The sequence below is a fragment of the Protopterus annectens genome, chromosome 2.part0, assembly GCF_019279795.1.
Source record: "Protopterus annectens isolate FY-2018-M chromosome 2.part0, PAN1.0, whole genome shotgun sequence".
NCBI classification, from domain to species: domain Eukaryota; kingdom Metazoa; phylum Chordata; order Ceratodontiformes; family Protopteridae; genus Protopterus; species Protopterus annectens.
Window position 1 is genome coordinate 721,497,309 of NC_056728.1, and position 19,725 is coordinate 721,517,033.

Sequence of the window (19,725 nt, forward strand, 5' to 3'; positions counted from 1 at the left end):
TGTGTGGGTATGTGCAGGAGTGATTTTTGTGTGTTTGTGTGTTTAGTGCGATGTCGGAATTAGTATATATAAGTAGGGGTGGTGTGGAGGGTGTAGCCCCCCACATGGGGGTGCAGGAGGCTTTGCTCCCCCACTTATAGGTAGGGTGGGTGTGTTTGTGTGTTATGTTGTGTTTGCGTGTGTTGTTTTTTTTGTTGTAGTATAGTTAGGTAGGTGTGTGCGTGTGTGTGTGTGTGTGTGTGTGTGTGTGTGTGTGTGTGTGTGTGTGTGTGTGTGAGTGTGTGTGTGTGTGTATGATCGTGATTGTGCTTTTCGCGGTTTTGGGTTTTCGGGTATGTGGGTTTTCTACTATTCAGTCTCGAAATACTGAAATTCGACATTTCAGTATTTCAAGATTGTCTAGTGAACCCGCACATAGATATAAATGAGATGCTTGCCCTGCTCAAGGTACTCAGCTCTCTGAATCATCTTTTGTCCCAAGGACCTCTTCAAGTTGCTATAGAAATATCACAATCATGTGATACAGAAACAAGTAAAGGGTAACTAAGTCATACCCCCTGTGCAGGCTAGCCATATTAGTTTTAGATTTAGCTTCACAGCCCAGTCTTACCCTACAGTCATCCTACATTCCGTCAGAGCAAAATTGTGTGGAAGACAAGTTAAGTTGGACAAGGGCAGACCCTCACAAATGGAAACTAGATTAAGGGGTTTTCCAATATATGATACAACTGTGAGGAGTTCTTGAAATAGACCTTTTTGCCTCTTCTCTGAACAATCGGCTGGCAAGATTCTGCTCCAGTACTCTGCACATGAAGGCCTGAAAGATAGTTGCCTTTTATTTTCCTTGAACAGAAATGTTCCTGTTTGGTTTTCTGCCTTTTGCACTAAAATCCAGGGGAGTTTTGAAGATTCAGAAGGAATCCTCCAAGATCATTATATTGACTCCCTTCTGACATAGGCAACTGTGGTTCTCCATTCTTGAAATGGCCACAGGTGATTACCAGAAGCTTCCTAATAGACAGGATCTACTCACACACATACAGGGGTGTTTGATACACCCTGACACCAATTAACTTTAGTTGACTACCTGGATAATTGGGTCTTAATTCACTTCAAGCACCTGTTTACTGATGACATGCAGCAGGTACTAATGGAGGAAAGAAAGCCTGATTATTAGAAAGTCATATGTTAGTGAATGGAAAAGGTTTTCCAGCTGCTGTTAACAACACAACCAGCACCCATTCAGGACTAGTTGTTCTCTGTTTTTACTATATTTGTGTGAGTTGATATCCCATGGCCTTTTTTGCTTCTCGGTCAAGGTTCACTTACTGGCCATTTCAGCATGTCTGCCCATGAAGCCTTCTCTTTCAATGCATTCTCATGTCAACATTTTTTGAAAAGGGGTTTACATAAAAGGCCTCCAAGAAAAGTTGTGACCCTCCTTGAGATCTTAATTTTCTGTTAGAGAAGCTAACACTTGCTCCATTTGAACCAGCTAACCTGGCTGACTTTGAGGTTCTTAACATAGAAAATAGTTTTACTGATTGTTGTCACCTCTGCAAGAAAGGTATCTGAGTTGCAAGCTTTTATGATGAGTCAACAATATCTCATTTTCCACAGGCCAGGATTTCTTTGAGATCGAATCCTTTTATGCATAAAATGGTATCTGAGTTTACTTAAAGTTAAATGAACTGTTTTCAAAAATGAGAGAGAAAAGATACTCTATACCTTGGATATCCACAGACGACCCAAGTACTCTTTAGACCAAGCATCCCAGGCTGTGTTCTGCATGAGTTAAAACAGGAATTAGCATCACCACTGAGCATACTTTTCAATCACAGCCTAAACACTGGCTTTGTCCCAGTGGAATAGAAAACAGCTTTTATCATCCCTTTGCACAAAGGGGATGCATCCACGGACTCTGGGAACTTTAGACCCATTAGCCTGACCAGCCTTGTCTGGAAGGCCATGAAATGAATTACTGTGGACCTTATTAACAAAGATATAGAAAATCTCCAAATGCTCGACCCCAGCCAGTCTGGTTTTGTCAAGGGGAGATCATGCCTGTTAAACATTGTGGACATCTTTGAGACAGTCACCAAAGCTTTAGATGAGGACAAATCTGTGCATATGACCTACCTAAACTTATCCAAGGCCTTTCACACAATCCCCCACTCAGGCTTCATTAATAAACTCACCCAGCTGGATATCAACTCCTATATTTTCAGGTGGGTTGCAAACTGTTTCACTGATAGAACTCACATGGTTAAAATAGGGGACTTCACCTCCTCCAGCAGACCTGTAACCAGTGCTGTTCTGCAGGGATCAGTTCTGGGACCCATACTGTTTGGAATCTACTTCTCTGAAGTACAGGCTAAAACTAAAGGACTGTGGCTGACAAAGTTTGCTGATGACTGCAAGCTGGGAGCAGTCATTGAACCCCTTGCGATGTCAACATCCTGCAAGAAGGTCTTATGCAGACTAATGACTGGTGCCAAAGTGATGGTCTTAAACTTAATGCAAAAAATGCATTATCATCCCCTTCAGCAAGCAAACTGCTACATCAATAACAATACCCTAAACACATGGTCAGTGGTGAGAGATCTGCGCACACGGGTTGATAGCAGGTTCTATATTACAAGATCGAAGCTTTACTTAATCGAATAAGTAAAGTTCAAACTTGTAATATCGAAACTGTAAATTGTCGAACGGTTGATTTAACCCAGGGAAACACTTCCCCTGGCTGTTATGTGGAGTATGCCCATTTCTCCAATTTGGTGCAATCTCGGAGTTGGTATATTTAGGTAGGGGGTGTATGGTGGGCACAACCCTCCACATCGGGGGGGTATGGGGGCAAAGCCCCCCACTTGATTTCGGATGTAAAGTTTTTTTTTTTTTTGATTGGGCCAAGGGAAGTGTTTCCCTTGGTTGAAATGGCCATTCGACAATTTTAGCTTTCGATATTACAAGATCGAGCTTTAGTTATTTGATTAACTAAAGCTTTGATGTTGTAATATAGACGCTGACAGCAACCTTAACTTCAATCACCATGTCTCCACAGTGGTAAGAAGGATATTTTATATTGCTCATCTCATACATAAGGGCATTGCCTCCAGAAAAAAAAGAGGTTATAACCCCCTGTACTCTTCCCTCATCAGGCTAATAATAGAGTACAACACTCCCTTTGGTATGTTCCTTTCCAAACACCTGCAGCAACTGGAGAGATCTCAAAGGTTCCTTACAAAGAAAATTCAGGGTCTTCAACATCTGTGTTATGTGGACAAACTGAAATCATTGTCACTTTACTCTGTGTCATACAGACTGCTCAGAGGAGACCTGTGCCTTGCATATAGAGCAATCTCTGACCCAGCTTTAATGGAAATGCTGCACATTCGCAAATCAAATGGTACATGAGTTGCTCGCTAAAAGGACATTAACCTGGTATGTGACATTAACATAACTTGCTAGAGAGACAGGTTTGTCTCACAGAGGTTGCCCCACCTGTGGAACAAGTTTCCTATTCATATCAAACAAAAAACCCCTTTTAGCCCTATTTAAGCGCAATTTGGACGATTGGATGGTTAACCCGAAATTCACCCCGGGCTTCCACCTGTGTCCCTCTTGGACAGGGGCAATAGGTGTTGATTTTAGTGTCTGCTTGAACCAGACACCCTTAGGAACATGGGTGAAACTTGGCTAGGCTTGTAAGGGCCCTGAGACCTTTAGCCTAGTAACCCCCTATGATCCTATGATTCTATGAACTAAATCTTTCACATCTTCAGATAAAGTGTTCATTTCTTGTGAAGGTAAAAAGAAGGGATAACCTATGTCAAAATAGGCTGTTTCCAAGTGATTGTCTAAGGCTATTACATTTTGTTATACTTACCACAACAAAACTCCAGGCAGGGACAAGGCCAGCTCTACCAGAGCCTTGGCTTCATCTACATTTTTTTGGAAAGGGTTGGATTCTAGATTTATTCTAAAAGCTGCAACTTGGTCCTTTGTACATACTTTTACAAAGCTCTTAACCTTCTCTAGGTCTAGATCTGGCTTTGCAAGGACAATTCTCCAGAGCTCCTGGACTCTTCTCCTTCCACCTCCCAAATGTAGTAAACTAGGGTAATCAAACTTTATCGCTCAGGCTACTACAGCCATGATCAATATGATGAACATAGTGTAATTGTGTAAGTGAACTTACCATAACAGTTGATGTTCGAATGGTCTCTGCTGCAGTAGCAACTCCTTCCCACCACCTCCCTCCCCCTTGTTTTTCCGTGTGCTGTTTATGCTAGGGGTAGTTATTTAGTTTTTGTTCTTCCTAGCATTGTCATTTCAGGGCTCAGACACCTCTTTTCTTTTAGCTGAGAAGCTCTGTAGGGCTTGGCACCCAAACTTGTCTTTTGGTCAGCTAGAATATAACCCATGTCTACTGCTGCAGTGATTATTCGAACATCTTCTTTTATGGTAAGTTTGCTTTCACAACTATGCTTTCTTCTCCCAATGCCTGGTTTGCTTATGCATTAATTGCATTGGTAGTTCTGCATCTGAACTTTTTGCAGTTGTTTTTTTCACTTATGATTGATTTTATAATGGTCACTATTATAAGAATATGTAAGTGTGGTTATAAAATACCACTACAGGATGGGAACTCACTCTGCGTGTGAGGCCTAGGAGGGAAAACAATGACTCTCTGTGTGAAATCTTTAAAGCTTCTACCATTTCTATTATTAAGGATAGCAGAAATAGAGCAAAATTGTTTAAAAATGGAAAACATGCTCTCACCCATTCTCAATGAAGTTTTAGATTGAAAGTCTTCTTTCAATGCTGGCATTAAGAGATCTATTAGAACTGACAGTGGTCTTGACTTCAGGACCACAATCTTTCATGTCAACAACTGTGGTGACAACCTTCTTCTAATTTAACAGCTTCTTTGTCAGTATTGACAGAAAGGTAAGACCACTGGAATAACCCACTTGAGCTGTGCTCAATATTCAGTTTGTTAGTTGTAATGCTAGCCTTGATGATCTCAGCTTTCAGTCTATCACAGCTGAGGTCCTCATATATAGGCCTGCTGGTCAATGGGTTTGTCAGTTCTGATGGAAGAGGTCTGCCCCTCAGCATTAAGCTGGATCTGAGCCTGTCAGTGCTGGTGCGAGCCTCAGAAGAGTTAGACCGTTGGTGATAATTGCCAGCATACTCAGCCTCAAGCAATGCATTGGTGCTGATGCGATATTGACAGCACTGCCTATGACATCAGCATTGACTGGGTTTGCAGACATCTGTTGGTCTGAACTTCTAACTTTTCTACTTGTTGTACAGCAAATAAAGGCAACCCCTTCATGTTTCTTCCTTATTTTCAAAGTCACATCCAAAGCTTGGTATCAAATACAGTTGCAAAGAGAAACCTATTGACTCGGTTGTAGAGTCTCCCACCCAAGATATTGATGATGAAAAGAGGACAGATTCCCTTCCATCCTGCTGATGACTTCAAGTTTGGGGGAGTTTTAAAAATAACGTAGAAGAGAGAGGAAAGTTTTACAGACCCAACATCCTTTACACAGAAGACTCTGGAGGAGGCATTCCAGAGCCTCAGAGGTCTTCCTTTGTACTCCTGACAATAGACAAAATAGCAAAAATGTCAACAATAACAGCCTGAGATGGCCCTAATTTGGTAGCTCCTGACACAGGAACCAGACAAGGACCTCCAGCCTTCAAAGGAATACAATTGTTGGATGAAGACCCTACAAACCTGATATTGTTTTTGCTGTGGCTGCCCTTAAAAAGGCTTTCACTCTTCAGAACTCTGTTATTTATCCCACTGATAAAGAAACCAGAGACTTAGCTAGATTTGGGAAATCTGTTTATGTATCACACACTTTCTCTTTGAGAGTCATGAACATCATCTCGCATCTATTTAGATTTCAATGGGACATAGCAGACAAGATGCAATTTTCACTGGTTCAGTTGCCAGAATAATGGCTAAAAACAGAAATAATAGTCACAGTTGGTAACCCTGTCCTTCATGTCCATCCTTATTATGAGATTATTATTATTATTCTGATGAGTGTTTAACCTGGGAACAGACTGTGTTACTGCCTTATGTTATCTGCCTAACTCCTAATGACAGATTTCACTGAGAATAGAAAGGTGACCTTTCTAAATGTCCCCTTTAAGGCTTGCACTTTTTGCAGAGCCATTGTTAGGACATGCCTAAAAAAGATGTACAGGGTAGGAATACTCTTTCAGGTGTTCCTCTGAAATTTCTAACTTTGTAATTCCCCTTTTCTGGGAGACAATGCAGCCTGTATCTCCTGTGGTTAACAACACTGGATTCAAATATTTAAATGAAAGCAAAAACGTGATGGCAACTTTGAAAACATTCACCTGCTAAGAAGCACAAATATTTAGTAAGGGGGCAATAATCCTCCTGCCCGATTGTCCTACTCTGGATGCAGTCAAGGATCATTGCTTCTTCTGTTTGCAGGCCTGCTTGGCCTGCATGCAGTAGAGATTGATAAGGAGTGTAATATCTAGAGTTTAAACTACCCATTTCAACACTCCTAAGTAACCTCACTCTCGGTCCTTGCTTGACATCCCACATGATCAAAACAGTGTGGCAAGAAAAGAGGTCTTAAACTTCCTTCATAGATGAGCCATCCAAGAGGTCCTACCAGAATAGAAAGAATTTGGTTATTATACCAAGTGTTTTTTTTTATATGCAAAAAAATAAAAAACCTTAAGCTCATATGGATTTTGAATGGCCCACACAAGTTTACCTCACAAGAAACAATGTGGATGGTAATGTTAAGATCAACCTTCTCTGCATGTCACATGAAGACTGATTGTTCTGTTTGCGTTTCCAAGATACCTCCCTCCTTGTAAGTATTGACAAGAAGTCCCAGAGGCTCCTTCACTCCTGGGTAGTAACTGGACATTACCAAATTAAGAGCCTGAAATTCAGATTGCCTCACCCCCTAGAGTGTTAATCAAATGCATGTTACACTGAATCAAAGACTGCAAGGGGAGAATTCACTTCTCCACTTAGCCTGTTTCAGTCCTTCTGGATCACAACAAGCACTGCAAATTCCTACTGACTTTTATAAGCTGTGGTCTAAACACGCTGTCATGTAGGGCTCATCTAATCTACCCATTAGCAGGATCCTTCTACTGCAAGATTTGGTTCTCAAATCCTGCAGTTACAATATGCCACAGTGCAAATTTATTTAGGGGTCTTGAGGATGATGTTAGTAACTATATAAATAGTTCACCTTGTAATTTATTATATGTTTTTCAGTGAACATTCATGATATGTTTTCAAAGAAAAATACCTATGGCATGTAGAACACAACTTAAGTGGTGGCTGCATACTTCAAATGTGATAATGGGTAATCCTATCCAAATGCCTACTACTTTATAGTCAACATAGCAGATGGCTGTACTTTAGGGTGGAGGGCAGCATCAAAGGAAGACTGTTTAAGGCTCAGGGCCCAAAATGGAAGCCAGTTTGCACATTAGTGTTCTGGAGATGATGGTTCTCTTCCTCCTCCTCCTCCTCCTCCTCCTCGCACTTTAGGCCTTTCAGGTTTTCCCACCTTAACATACCAGTCATTTGATACATCAGCAAATGAGGGGGAACTCAGGCCTATCCCCTACACCAAGAAGTACTGAAGACATAGGAGTGGGCTGTGTCAACAAACTTCTTTCTGATTGCAAACCACATTCTTGGGGAAATCAGTTTTAGCAGAGTCTCACTTGTTGCCTGCTGATGACTCACGAGAGATTCTTCAAACTATCAGTAGGGTAAAAATGGTTTCATCACTGGCAGAAGCCATGCCGCAACCCTTTTTCCTCCTTGACCCATTGTGACAAGTGTGGCAACTTCTCTTCCCCAATCCCCCCCCCCCCCCACTCTGGAGAATGCCTCTGGGATCCTCTTATCAAGAAATGGCCCCCAGAAAAAAGTTAATCATCCACCCTTATTCTAACCCTTATTCAGAAACACAAACAGAACAAGTACAGTCACTAGTAGTCCCATTCTGATTTTTTCAAGATTGTTTCACCTTGTTCAGGTCTCATCTCTTGAATAAACCTCTATACCTGTATCTCTTCATTGTTGTCGCCTCACAGGAAGACGTTGTCCCGTACGACTCTCAGCTAGAGCGTCTTCTGTGTGAAGACATGCGTGAATGGGCGTACCTTCGTTGAAGGTTGTGCTTCAGGGCTGGCAACTCAGCACATAAAAATCTACTGTCAATCATTAGCGGATCGGAGTTCCGCTGTGGCGACCCCTAACCGCGAAAAAGCCGAAAGACACAACAACCCGTATCTCTTCATGATTAATCCATTCTTCATGCAAGTCCATCCTAGAGCTACACTGTCTATGATTAACTACATGGTCTCCTCAGTCTCAGTGATGGACAAAGTCCTGCCCATCTTAGTAAATTAATTGCAAATAAGCATGTTTTTCTCCCACTGGGCTCCTGCTACAGGATTGGATCTCCATATAGCACCAGTCTATTCGTATGAAATTATCTATTTCAGATATTTGGCACAGAACTCAGTTACTCAGCTCCTAAGGTCATTGGAATGTTATTGCCAATTTTCAACAGGGTTCAAACTCCTTGTCCTTAGAATGAGTAAAAGGGTGTAAGGCCTTTCTGAAGGGTACATTTCCTGTAAGACCATTGTTAAAGATATTGTTCTCCCATGAGATTTGTACTTTGCTTTAGTAAAATTAACTCTTTTTTCTTTTGAACCTGCTTCAGTGCTGATCTGAAAGGTTTCCCTAGAAAAATTTCCTGTAGCTATAATTTTATCTAAGAATGTTTGATCTGCAAGACTTGCCTGTGCCTATCATTTCATAAGGACAGAATTTTCTTGTACACAAATAGTTCAGTTATGCCTAAGATAGCCATCGAGACAAATGTCAATGAATCAGTTCCTTTGCCTATATTCTTTCTGAACTATTCCTCTATAGGAGAGTGCATTTTACATTATATAGTTGTCCATTGAAAACTATGATTTTATGTCTACAGACCCAATCATTTAGGAAGAATCAACAGCTGTTTCCATGTTATTCTAATAAGAAACTTGGTTTTATAGTCTCTAAAGTGACCTTAGCTAAACGGAGACTAATTGCATAAACTTGCATAACAAGAAATCTAATAAGACCTTGCTGTAACAGCCAAAGGCTCACTAAATTGAAGCAGTGGTGTCATCTTAGGCCTTCTTTTGGAATGTAGCTTTGGGTGACATTTTTGCGGCAGCACATTGATCTTCACCGAATACCTTTGTAATATAGTACAAGCTTGCTATGATCTCTAGCTCTAGGTCTTCCTTTGGGGTCACAGTGATTAGAGGTGTATTTCTATGAGGAAGATGACTCAGGAAGATAAGCTTGAGAATACGTTATGCTGTTGATGATGACAGACTTCCTCATTCCAGATACAAACGTTATGTATTTACCATAATGATAATGGGCAAGCCCATCTTTGTCAAAATACCCACCTTCCACTGTCCTTGCTGCTGACTTGATCTACAAGCAATGAATTTTCATCTTTTTCCACTTTGGAATAAATGAGACCTGCAGTGGAATGTCTTTACACATTAAAATGGCAGGGGCTTGAAGGCTGGAAGAATTTAAGATGAAAAACTGCATAACCGATGGCATTAATACAGCTATTGATGAAGTTGGGCCTACTCATCCAGATCTCTTATAATAGAAAGTACATAGCTTTCTTAATGTAGCTGTGCTAGCTGTACAAGAAGAAGAAGGTATAAAAGGGATGTCAGTCTTCATTGGCAGGAAATATATTTTGAATTTTTATCAAACAAAATTGCAAAGGAGGAGGAAGGAAAGCTATCTCAAAGCTATAGAAGTTCGCATCCTAGTGATCTACAGGGGAAAAAAAGGATAGGGTAAACATCTAAAATGTCAGGACCCACTTGAGCGAGTCCCAAAATATGGGAACAGAACCATGTGTCCAGTCTAGACATTGTTTTTCAATACTTAGCAATGAATATTTTGGATCCACTTGTAAAATCAAATAGTGGCCGTCAGCATAATCAGCTAATTGTTGATTATGCAACAAGATTTTCCAGGGGCATAACCCCTGCAAGCAGTTAATGTAAAGCCCATAGCAAAATAACTAGTAATGCTATTCTCCAAGGTAGGAATTTCAAAAAAAATATTACTGACAAGACCCCCATTCTTGCCCAGAGTAATCTATGAACATTGCCAGTGCTTTTAAGTGAAACAGCTAAGGTAATCTGTGTACTAACCATCAAACAGATGGCCTTGTTAAACACTTTAATAAAATGTTAAAGTCTATGTTGTGAAAGGCTATAAAGCGAGATGGGAAACGAGATCAGCTGCTGCCATTTCTTGTCTTTCCCATAACAGAAGTAAATCAACCCTCAACTGGGTCCACATCATTTGAATTTCTGCATAGCAGTCCAAGAGTTACTAGATATAACTAGGAAGAATGTACCCCCTTTAAAACTGTAATAGAACATTGTTGACCTGTAAGGTTAAGAACTGTGATGTTCTGAGATGATTTATGAAGAGAGCACAGCAGGAACAATAGGAAATGTATAGCAAACTGCTCATCGGAGAGAGTTCAAAGCAGGAGATAAAGTATTTATATTAGTACCTACTGCAGAAACAAGTATTAAAACTACTTGTAAAATGAGAGAGCTGGGAAAAAGGAAACCAGAACAGTTATATCCCATAAGTGTTCTGAAACCATAGAGAGAAATATTAATATGTCTGCAGGAAAATTAAAATTCTTGCAGAATGTCCAGTATAAAAATATGGGAGATAGTATCATTGTTTCAGAAATAATGTGTACTCTAGAACAGATTTTCAGAATTGAGTGGTAAAATTAGTTTTATTCAGCACAGCATAAAAATATGCATGGAGAAAAGTACTCATAAAACCATATCAGATATCAGAATTATAATGCCAAGCAGATAGGAATAAGGATGAAACAATGCCTCAACATAAGATTATAAAAGAATCCCCTGGACTAAGGGATATATTTCCATCCTATGGTACCTAAACCTGATGACGATATAAGGTTATACAATGATTTCAGGAAGCTAAACATTGTATGTAAATTTGACACATAGACTATGCCCTGAGAGGATGAGCTTACTGGGAAATTGAGCAAGGCTAGGATTCTGTCCACTTTAGGATTAACCAAAGGTTATTGGCCAATCTCACTAGTCCTGGACAGTAAATAAAAATAGTATTTTCTTCACCTTTTGGGCTGTTCATTGTAAATGTTTGCCTTTTCTTCTCCATGGGGTGTCTGCAACATTTTAGAGGCTGGTGAACGACCCCATGAACGACCCCATACCAGATATGCAAAAGCCTACCTGGATGAGATTGTAATGTTCTCTGAAGATTGGAAGGGTCAGTTGTCTAAAGTCGAAACCATTTTAAACTCTCTTTGTCAGGCTGGATAAATCCTGATCCAGCTACATGGAAGTTAGGGATGGCAGAATCCTAATATCTGGGCTAAGTAAAAGGCTGGAAAAGTTGAAGCTGTGAAAATTAGCTGACACCAACCACGGAAATGCAGGTGAAAGCTTTTTGGGTTTTGATCACTATTGGAAGTTTATTCCAGATTTTGACTGTATTGTTTGCAGCTGACTAAAGGTAAAGCTGCACTGAAGGAAAAGTAAACAAATGCAATGAATCAATCCTCTAGACAGATGAACGATATGCTATGATAAGAGCACATACTTACAGCTCGCAGCATTACAGAACTCCTTCTGGTATATGTAGATGACTCAGAGGTATTCATAAATATAGTTTTGTTGAGGCTGTATAGCCAGAGGAACACCTTTTCGGGTATTTTAGTAAGAAGCTTAGTAGTGTTAAGAAATGCTACTTGGCTAAAGAAAGGGAGTATTCTACCTTTAAGTCAGTCCTCACCACCCTGCAAAATTATCTTCTGGGGAGAGGATTTGTGCCAGTCACAGATCATAACCCTTTAATAGCTATTCTGGTGCAAGGACACCAACCCTAAGCTATCTTAGTGGACAAAGACCCTTCAGCCTTTTAACTGTAAGAAGATACATAAAACGGTCTGCAGACATTTGAATACACATGTGCTGTGCCAGGCATACAGTCTATCTGCTGAGGATGAAACCAATGGTTCTTCATTGAGAGAGGTCATGTGGTATAGTGGTAGCTGGGCTGTTTAAATGTACTGGCTTAGAAGAATCAGATAGCATAGTAGTAGATGATCCCTTTTAAAAAGATTAACACAGAAATAAGTAAGGATGGTGGAGGATATTTTAAGCACAGAGCCCTGATACACAGCTGATTTGTGATGTTTGGGGCAGAGTAGTGCCAGGGGAGATCTAGTTCAAGTTAATTAAACCAGAAGGAAGACAATCCAGAGGGTATCCCTATGAGGGAAGCTACATCACCTTTGAGAAGAGAAACCCACTAAAGTTACTACTGCCTGGGCAGAGGATGAAGATGTTTTGTTGTTCCCAGTGCTGTTGCTGGATGAGAACTATTTTGTTGTCTAGAGGTCTCTAAAAGTGCTGTTTTATTTTGCCAGTTACTTTGTCAAAGTCCTGTTTAAAGAGGAACAATGTGTCTAAGTGTAAAAATTTGCTTTACTGCAAAAAGCCTGCCTGAAATGTAAATTTATTTATGTCAGACTGCTTACTGACATATTTGATGACAACTACATTTCTTTACTTTTCAGAACATCATTTATTTGTCAGTAAATATGATTTTTAAGTCAAAAACTGACTCCAGTGACTGCTTCTTTGTTGAAACCCACCCCAGATACTATAGTATGTGTGTATTGTCCATGATGCATGTATTAAAATCATTCAACAACTAGGTAGGAGAAAGGGAGTGCCGATCCTGGGCACAGACTGTTGAAGAGTGCATATTTCAGGTACTGATGTTGTAGAAGTGCAGTACCAGCAGGGGGCACCACAGCTTCAGACATGAATGATGATACTACATTCGTGGCTCATGGCAGTGCTCAGTGTGTCAAGTAACAGGCTGTGCTCTGTTTAAAATGTTGATATAAGTGTGATATAGTTTTTGAGTTCTAGTTCAGAAGCTCAAATGCCCAAATACTCAAAACACAAAAGAATGAGCCAAAATGCTTGAAAAACAAACAACTTACCAGACAAGCCCCCCTGAACCCTGCTATTTCTATATTCTAACTTCGAGATTACATCACAATTGGAAAAGAACCAATACCCCTGATCTCTGCTATGTCACAATCCTGCACATTCCAGATACTTGCAAAAAGAAACACTGTTTGGTTTCTTTTTGCCAGTTCCATCTTAAACATTTTGAGTATTTTGGCATTCAGGCTTCTGAAGGAGAACCAGTGTGTGACATCAGGCTTCAAGATGTGAACATGGATCCTTCACTTAGGCTGAACTGTACTTCATTTGAATAGAATGAGGTGAGGAAAATGCACTGGCTAAGTATCATTAAGTTATTAGGTCATATATTATTCAGTAGATTGAATAAGAGCACAATAAGTGAAACTAACATAATTGTAGTGACAAACTTTTCATAGGTTCATAGGCTCATAGGTAGGTACTAGGCTATTGGCCCTAGGGCCTATATAAGCCTAGCCAAAAATGTACCCTGGCTTTCGCCACCCAAGAAAATTATTTTCCTGTGCCCCTGTCGAGCAGAGCCACAGAAGTGATCCCTGGGGTGAATTTCAAAATCATGAAGATTTTTCTTGAAGAGTGCTAATGAGGAGCTCTGTTTGACATAGATTGGCAGTCTGTTCCAGTGTATGGGAAGTCTCTGGGACAGGAATCTATCCCTCCAGCATGTTCTGTTTATTGTGGTGACAAGGTTTAGGTCCCTAGAGCGTGTAGCTCGGAGGGATTGGGATTTCTTTAAGTGGAGCATGCCCAACAGCTCTGGGTTTGACATAGCTTTGTATGTTAGGCAGAGATCACCTCTGAGTAGGCGATATGCGACGGAGTAGAGTTGGAGTTTTTTGAGACAGTCTGCGTAGGGCATTTGTTTGAGGCCAGTAATCCTCTTTGTGAGGTATTTCTGTGGCCTTTCCTGTTGTTGCAGATGTCTTGTGAGGTACATACCAAAAGGGGCATTGTACTCTATAATGGGTCTAATGAGTGATGAGTAGAGGGAAACAATGACCTCTTTTTTTCTGGATGAGAAACCTTTTGTGATGAGGTGAGCCACATAGAAGGATTTCCTGACCACTGTGGCGATGTGATTATCAAAGGAGAGACTACTGTCCACCTGTGTCCCATGGTCTCTTATCACATTTTCGGCATTAAGTAGACTACCATCTATGTGGTAGTTCATGGGCACAGAGTTTTTACCAAAGGGGATGACAATACACTTTTTGGCATTGAGCTTCAGGCCATGGCTTTGACACCAGGTATCTTTCTCAGTGAGGCCCTTTTGTAGTATGTCCACATCGTTAGGAGTTTCGATTATGGCTCCTAGTTTGCAGTCATTTGCAGACTTTGTTAGCCAAAGACCTTCTGTGTTAGCCTGTACTTCAGAGAAGTAGATACCAAACAGGAGAGGACCCAGGACTGAACCCTGTGGTACTCCACTTGTCACTGGTCTGAAGTCGGATTTGCAGTCTGTTACTTTCACAGTGTGGGTTCTGTCAGTGAGCCAGTTGGCAACCCACCTTGTGACATAGGGATTTATACCTAGTTTAGTGAGCTTATCTATAATTCCAGAGTGGGGGATGGCGTTGAAAGCCTTGGCGAGATCTAGATAAGCTGTGTGAACCACTTTACCCTCATCTGTGGCTTTGGTGACTGCTTCAAAGAAGTCAATCAGGTTTAGGAGACATGATCTGCCTTTTTCAAATCCGAACTGGGTAGGATCCAGAGTTTGGAGATTACCAATGTCTTTGTTTGAGTTCCATGATGACATGTTCCATGGCCTTGCAGACCAGGCTTGTCAGGCTAATGGGGCAGCAGTTCCCGGGGTCCGTCAGGGCTCCCCCTTTGTGGAGTGGGATAACCATTGTGGTGCGCCATTCAGTGGGCACAAAGCCTGAGATGAGGCTATGATTGAACATGGTACTTAGGTAGGGTGCCAGTTCATTCTCTAGTTCATGTAGAACACAGCCTGGGATCTTGTCAGTTCCCATGGATGCTGTGTTCTTGGCTTTGGAGAGTGTGTTTTTTGCCTGTGCAGCCGTGATTACAGGAACTTTGCATTCTTCCGGTATAGAGATGGGCCCTCTAGGGGGTGAGAGGGGAGTAAAGTTAGCACTGAACCTATCTGCCAGGATGTTGGCAATATCAGTTGGTTCTGTATATTTAGTGCCAGTGTGCTGTAACTCAGAGCAGATCTGAGTGTTGCCATTGAGATTCTTGATATAGCTATAGAATGCTTTGTGGTTGTCTTTAGAGTCAGTGGCAATTTTGTTTTCGTAACTAACTTTGGAGGATTTTATGAGGGATCTCAACTTCTTACTGAAGTTGACCAGGGAGTTCCTCCAGTCATGGGATTTTACTCTTTTTTGCAACAGTTTCTTTCTTCTGTTGTAGAGTTTGTTTATGGCAGAGGACCACCAGATTGACTTCCTTTTTTTGGTGGATAGCATCTTGGTTCTATTAGGGATAGCATGATCCATGCACTCGTGTAAGTGCTTATAAAGTGCATTTGTGTAGGATTCAGCAGTCGTACCTATATTGTCCGTCTGCATGGATGTCATGATGTTTGCCACTTCTGTCTTAAAAAGTGTGAAGTTGGCTTTGGAGAAGTTTTTTACAGTGGTTTCCCTAATTGGAGGTGGGGGCAGGATGTGGATGTCTAGGGTGATTAGCTTGTGGTCGGATCTGACCAACAAGGAAATGACCTCTGGTGTGGAACACCGGTTGCCCATGTTGGTAATGACCAGGTCTAGGATATTTCTGCCCCTGGTGAGGGTGTGGATAAGTTGATCCAAGGCGTTGGAATTTATGAATTCCAGAAAACCTTGAGCAAAAGAGTTGGTACATGAGTAGTTTTCCCAGTTAATGGTGGGGTAGTTGAAATCACCCATTATTAGGGTGTTGGGTTGTACCCTAATACTTTCCAGTGTATCAAGAAATGAGGAGTGGGAATCCTGGGGCATGGTGGGGGGTCTGTAGCAAGCTACAATTTGGATTGCGGTCTTGCCCAGAGTTAGTTGCACTTGGATAATCTCGGATGCATTATGCTGTGCAACTATCCTGGAGGTGTGGATATCCTTAATGAATATGGACACGCCTCCACCTTTAGTGCTTCGTTCCAGGTTACCTGGCCAAAAGGTGTGGTATGATTTATAGCCTGGTAATGCAGGGGTGCTCTCTGGAGCTTTGAACCAGGTCTCTGTCACTGCACAGATGTCGATGTTCTCCATCTTAAGGAGTGCCTCGAGTGAGTGCATTTTGAGGTTTAGACTTCTAGCATTGAGTAGCATTACCCTCAGATTTTGCTTGCTTGTACCTGTTATGGTGGTGAATTTGTCATTTGAACCTTGCCTAAAAAGGCACTATAGGGGTGGCAAGAGCCTTAGCCAGTATCCGGAATCCCAAGGGCGACAGGTGCAGGCCATCTCTGGAAAAGCATCTTGGTCTGTTGATCATGTCGTCCCAGGCAGACAAATACTGGATCCCCTTAGAATGACACGAGAAGCTTAGTCAATTGTTGAAGTCAGTCATTTTGTCCTTGTACTGTGGTATCATTCTGGGTGATGGCAGGATGCTACCCAGGGCTAGGGTCATACCTGCCTGGGCTACAAGATCGGAGAGCTCCTCCTTGTCTCTTTTCATGTAGTCCAGGGAGGTACGTCTCAGGTCACTCACACCAACATGGATAATGACAGTGTCATATTTGTACTTATTGTGGAGTGACCTGAGTGCGTGTGTTATGTGGGGGATCCTGGCACCTGACAGGCAGCTGACAGTAACTTTCTCCATGTTTAGTCTGGTGAGTGGAACATCAGTGTGCCTGACTATAGAGTCACCTATGACTAGAGTGTTGGGTACGTTGTTATGCCTTATGGGCTGTGGTTGAGTGGCACACTGAGTTTGTGGGCTATGTGTCATTTGGGTTGTGTTGGGGGTGGAGTTTGCTTGCGTTTCTGTTTTGGAGATCCCTGATGCTTGGGCAGGTTTTTATTGAGAGCCTCTGCAAATGTAGGTGTGTGTTTTGTGTTTCTATGTGTGTGTTTTGGTGGTTTAGGTTTTGAGGGACTATGTGATGAGTGTGGTGTGGTGCAAGTGTTTAGCTTCTCCTCTTGACTGTCTAGTCCAGACTTGGGTGAAGAGAGCTTTGCTTCCAGTTTGGCTATATAAGTGCATCTCTCACAGGTTGTAGTGTGGGGTGGTAGGAGGAGAAGGTTGTCTGTGTACATGAGGCAATAGCTGCATTGCCCCAAGATGCCCAGATTCATCAGGTAGACAGGAGAAATCACCGGGAGCTGACCCTTAGACATGCCTGGATAGGTGCTTATTTATTAAGTACTAAAAACTGATTTCCTCTAGACAAGTGAGGAAAGTTGAGTGCTGTAGTAATTTGCATCTTATTTAGTGCTTACACCGAGTTCTGAACAAGTGCTGAGTTCAAAGAAACAGATTTGAGTGCTGAAACTAGAAAACTGGCTAGTTCTAAGAAACAAAATTAAGCTTGAAGGCTTCCCTCCAACACAGAAAGGCTTGGGGGCTTAGAAACCTACAAACAGTCTAGACCACTTACAGGAAAGGCAGGAAACAAGCTTAATTTTTTTTTCTTTCCCAGATGCTCTCTTTGTACACAGTAGGAGTGCCTGAAATCAGAATATGATCTCACTGCACTCAGTTGAGTGAGCAAATGAGATGGGCCCAGAATGAGTATCCAAACACAAATTTACAAGAGGGGCGGGCAGTTTCAAAGCCACAAAGATTAACACCAAAACAGAAACAGAGAAGGCGGGTGGGGAACTAACTGAAAAAAAACAGAGTCAAAACTTCCAGTTCAGTTAATATTCAATGCAACACAAATAAATCAATTTAAATGATGTATTATTTAAAAAAAGTGCAGATAAAAAGTACTTAAATTCTCTTATATGTCCAGGTGAATACAGCTAGATCTTAGCCGGCAAAAGCTGAGGTTTTAAGCAGAGAATATCTCAAAATGTACGACTTAAATAGGCAGTGACAGGATATCAATGAATGAGACTACCCCCGCCTGCAATTACTAACAGGCAATAAAATTCTAGAACATTTTTGAATTCTAGTAATTTTTTTAGAAAAGACTGACATAAGTGCCACATGGTACTGTATGGCACTGACAGAATAGACAGAAGCGCTTTTAATATGCAGCTCACTCAACACAGGACAAACACACAGATTGTTGAAATGTGAACTAAAACAAGTACTGCAGACAAACATTTTACAATAAAGACACTGTGCTAGTCCTTTCTCAGGTTTAACATCTGCAGGGGGAGTGGATCTGTGTAGAACTTGTATCTCCTTACAATAGCCTATTATTTGTACCATCACAAGGTTAGTCTTGATGACAAACAGCAAACATCCCTAGTGTATTTGGTCTTCGATCATCAATCTTAACATAAAGAGGAATGGAGATGACAGAAATTAATGGGTCTATATTAGAAGATTGAATGTTTAGGTGATCGAACGCCTAAACATCGATCGTCTAATATCGAATCTGAAAACAGCAAATGTCCCAGGGAAACACGTCTTTTGGCCACTAAACCAAAACAAAACTTTACATCCAAAGTAAGTGGGGGGCTTTGCCCCCCACCCCCCCTAACTAAATATACCAACTCCGAGATTGCTTTACAGTATAGGAAATGGCAAAATTCAGCAAACGGCTAAGGGAAATCTTTCCCTGCGTTAAATCGTCCAGTCGCTGTTTTTTGCTTTTGATATTAGAAGATCGATGTTTAGGTGTTCGATCACCTAAACATTCGGTGTTCTAATATAGACCCGAAATTAATATGGAGTAGCTTTAGTCTGAAAGTCATTTGCTCCTAATGGCAGCCTTCTTAAATCAAATACTCGATTAGAACAATGTCATAGCTGTAAAGTATCTCACTAATGTTGTTAAGAATTATAAGTTTTTAAAGATAAAGATGTTTGTTATATGCATGTTTCTGCAACAAGACAACCCATGCTAGGTTCAGCATCTCCTTGCTACATATGGTTAAAGCATGACTTTGAAAGAACATGAACTTTTACACCCTTGACTACAGTCCTTCCTGTTGATCTTTATTACCTGACCAGAAGGTATACCATTTAATGAATTCTATGCTACATGGTCCAAAGATGAATGAACACAAGGAGTGTTAGAAGCTTATCTGATGACTTTAGGTTTAGAAATGTGCTGTATACATCCTCTGATTGTATATACCATATATATACATCACATAACATCGGATAAACTTTTGTAAGTCCTCTTCAGATACAGGTAATTTATTTAAATGTTGTATAAAACCCATAGTTTTGAATATGAATACTTCGTTTGTGGATGAGTCAGAAATATTTTAAAAATGATATCTACAAAATCATTTAGGAGCACATATGAAATTATTAAAGCAGTTACAAACTAAATGTGTATGTTCAGCATTTATAGTGTAGAAACAACAGAAAGTAAAGTTACAGATAGCCTTATCATTATGCCAGATTCATGGCCTACCATTTCTCAATTGAGAAGCCATTATGAAAGAAGTCACCTTTGGCTATGTCACAGCTCAT

At 41.0% G+C, this 19,725-nt stretch overlaps 1 protein-coding gene across 3 annotated transcripts in view; it reads left to right on the forward strand.

Annotated features, from left to right (window-relative positions):
* The window catches only part of SVEP1 (sushi, von Willebrand factor type A, EGF and pentraxin domain containing 1), a 2,252,988-nt gene that overhangs the window by 1,474,012 nt on the left and 759,251 nt on the right, over positions 1 to 19,725 (forward strand). The window lies entirely within an intron of this gene.